At 33.6% G+C, this 3902-nt stretch overlaps 1 non-coding gene across 1 annotated transcript; it reads left to right on the forward strand.

Annotated features, from left to right (window-relative positions):
* The first annotated feature begins 271 nt into the window (after positions 1 to 271).
* Positions 272 to 379, forward strand: LOC148561549 (small nucleolar RNA R71). Its single transcript, XR_015886907.1, has one exon. It is a non-coding gene; the product is annotated as a small nucleolar RNA R71 (small nucleolar RNA).
* The last annotated feature ends 3523 nt before the right edge of the window (positions 380 to 3902 follow it).

Raw genomic sequence — 3902 nt, forward strand, 5'->3', positions numbered from 1 at the left:
TATTGACCTGCTGAGTCAATAGTTTGTTCTGAGCCAATATGGCATTCAGAGCATTAATTTCAAGAACTCCCTTCTTCATAGGCGTCCTATTACTCACAGGATTCCTCTCAGAAGTGTACATGAACTGGTTATTAGCAACCATGTCAATAAGTTCTTGAGCTTCTACAGGCGTTTTCTTTAGGTGAATGGATTCACCTGCAGAAGTATCCAATGACATCTTAGCTAATTCAGACAGACCATCGTAGAATATATCCAGGATGGTCCATTCTGAAAGCATGTCAAAAGGACACTTTTTGGTCAGTTACTTGTATCTCTCCCAAGCTTCATAGAGGGATTCACCTTCTTTCTGTCTGAAGGTTTGAACATCCACTCTAAGCTTACTCAGCTTTTGAGGAGGAAAGAACTTGGCTAAGAAAGCCGTGACCAGCTTATCCCAAGAGTTCAGGCTGTCTTTAGGTTGAGAATCCAACCATATTCTAGCTCTGTCTCTCACAGCAAAAGGGAAAAGCATGAGCCTGTAGACTTCAGGATCTACTCCATTAGTCTTAACAGTATCACAGATTTGCAAGAATTCAGTTAAGAACTGAAAGGGATCTTCAGATGGAAGTCCATGAAACTTGCAGTTTTGTTGCATCAGAGAAACTAATTGAGGTTTAAGCTCAAAATTGTTTGCTCCAATGGTAGGGATGGAGATGCTTCTTCCATGTGAATTGGAATTTGGTGCAGTAAAGTCACCAAGCATCCTCCTTGCATTATTATTATTTTCGGCTGCCATATCCTCTTCTTGTTCGAAAATTCCTGTAAGGTTGTCTCTGGATTGTTGTATTTTAGCTTCTCTTAGTTTTTTCTTCAGAGTCCTTTCAGGTTCTGGATCAGCTTCAACAAGAATGTTCTTGTCCTTGCTCCTGCTCATATGAAAAAGAAGGGAACAGAAAAATAATAATAGGGATCCTTTTTACCACAGTATAGAGTTCCCCTTGTTGTTAGTAGAAGAAGAAAGGGAATAAGAGTGAAGAAGAATGGATAATCCAAACACAAGGGTGAGGATAGTAGCAGTGATTTGAGATGAAGAGAAGTGTTAGTAAATGAATAAATAAATAGAATAAGATGAGAGAGAAAGGTTTTCGAAAATAAATTTTGAAAAGGAGTTAATGATTTTCGAAAATTAAAGGAAGAATACAATTAAAATTAAAATTTAAAACAATTAATTAATTAAAAAGAATTTTTGAAAAAGAGGGAGGAATTTTCGAAAATTATAGAAAGATAGTTAGTTAGGTAGTTTTGAAAGAGATAAGAAACAAACAAAAAGTTAATTAGTTAGTTGAAACAAATTTTGAAAATTAATTTTTTAAAAGATAAGAAAATAAGAAGTTAGAAAAGATATTTGAAAAAGATATGATATGAAGAGGTATGATTAAAAAGATATGATTTTGAAAAAGATAAGATAAAAAGATATTTTTGAAAAAGAATATGATTTAAAAAAAGATATGATAGAAAGATATGATGAAAATTAGTTTTGAAAAAGATTTGATTTTAAAAACCAAAATTAATGACTTGACTCACAAGTAATCACAAGATATGATTCTAGAACTTAAAGTTTGAATCTTTCTTAACAAGCAAGTAACAAACTTGAAATTTTTGAATCAAAACATTAATTTTTGATGATATTTTCAAAAATTATGAGATAAAATTAAGAAAAAGATTTTTTTTTGAAAAATATTTTTAAAATTTTCGAAAATAAATAAGAAAAATGAAAAAGATTTGATTTTTGAAAATGATTTTGAAAAAGATAAGATTTTTAAATTGAAAATTTGATTTGACTCATAAGAAACAATTGAATTTTAAAAATTTTTTGAAAAGTCAATCAAAATTTTCGAAATTTATGAGAGAAAAAAGGAAAGATATTTTTTTGATTTTTGAATTTTTAATGATGAATGGGAAAAACAAAAAAAAATGACTCACAACATGAAAATTATAAATCAAAACACATGATGCATGCAAGAACACTATGAATGTCAAGATGAACACCAAGAACACTTTGAAGATCATGATGAACATCAAGAACATATTATTGAAAAATTTTTGATGCAAAGAAAACATGCAAGACACCAAACTTAGAAATCTTTAATGCTTGGACTCTAACAAACGAAAAATGCATATGAAAAACAAGAAAAGACACAAAACAAGAAAATTTAAAGATCAAACAAGAAGACTTACCAAGAACAACTTGAAGATAATGAAGAACACTATGAATGCATGAATTTTCAAAAAATGCAATTGATACCAAACTTGAAATTGACTCAAGACTCAAACAAGAAACACAAAATATTTTTGATTTTATGATTTTATGATTTTTTTGTATTTTCTTTTAAATTTTTTTCGAAAAACATATAGGAAAAAGAAAATAAGAAATTCAAAATTTTTTTATAAGAATCCCAGGAATCTTTCAATGTTGGCCTAAAGCTCCAATCCAAGGGTTGGGCATGGCTTAATAGCCAGCCAGCTTTAGGATATAAATCAAGCATGCAACAGCTGATATTCCAATTAACTTGCCTCTATGCTGATGGTTGGAAGCCACTATCCAAAAGAATTAGACCTGGCTTTACAGGCAGCCAGGTTTCAACATGCTTCATGAAACACTAGAATTCATTCTTAAAAATTTAGAATAATTTTCAAAAACAGATGAGAAATTTTTGAAAGATTTTTGCAATTTTTTTTTTGAAAATAAAACAACAAGAAAATTACCTAATCTGAGCAACAAGATGAACCGTCAGTTGTCCAAACTCGAACAATCCCTGGCAACGGGGCCAAAAACTTGGTGCACGAAATTGTGATCCCTGGTAATGGCTCCAAAAACTTGGTGCTCTAATCTTAATTCATGATTTGTCACAACTTCGATACAACTAACTAGCAAGTGCACTGGGTTGTCCAAGTAATAAAACCTTACGTGAGTAAGGGTCGATCCCACGGAGATTGTCGGCTTGAAGCAAGCTATGGTCACCTTGTAAATCTCAGTCAGGCGGATATCAAATGATTATGGAGTTTTCGAATAATAATAATAAATAAATAGAAAACAACGATAGAAATACTTAAGTAATTCATTGGTGAGAATTTCAGATAAGTGTATAGAGATGCTTTCGTTCCTCTGAACCTCTACTTTCCTGCTGTCTTCATCCAATCCTTCCTACTCCTTTCCATGGCAAGCTTTATGTAGGGCATCACCGTTGTCAATGGCTACATCCCATCCTCTCTTGTGAAAAAGGTACAAATGCTCTGTCACGGCACGGCTAATCATCTGGAGGTTCTCGGTCATACTGGAATAGGGTTCACCCTCCTTTTGCGTCTGTCACTACGCCCAGCACTCGCGAGTTTGAAGTTCGTCACAGCCATCCCTTCCCAGATCCTACTCGGAATACCACAGACAAGGTTTAGACTTTCCGGATCTCAGGAATGGCCATCCTTCTAACTTATACTCATTCTAGCTTGTTTGCATGTAGAACAGAAGTGTTTGTCAGGCACGCGTTCATAAGTGAGAATGATGATGAGCGTCGCATAATCATCACATTCATCATGTTCTTGGGTGCGAATGGATATCTTAGAAGCGGAATAAGTTGAATTAAATATAAAACAGTAGTACTTTGCATTAAATCATGAGGAACAGCAGAGCTCCGCACCTTAATCTATGGAGTGCATAAACTCTACTGTTGAAAATACGTAAGTGATGAAGGTCCAGGCATGGCCGAATGGCCAGCCCCCAAACGTGATCAATAGATCAAAAGATAATCCAAAGATGATAAGATGTCTAATACAATAGTAAAAAGTCCTATTTATACTAAACTAGCTACTAGGGTTTACAGAAGTAAGTAATTGATGCATAAATCCACTTCCGGGGCCCACTTGGT

Source organism: Arachis ipaensis, chromosome B6 (genome assembly GCF_059453495.1).
Source record: "Arachis ipaensis isolate K30076 ecotype BB chromosome B6, ASM5945349v1, whole genome shotgun sequence".
In the NCBI taxonomy this organism is placed as follows: Eukaryota; Viridiplantae; Streptophyta; class Magnoliopsida; order Fabales; family Fabaceae; genus Arachis; species Arachis ipaensis.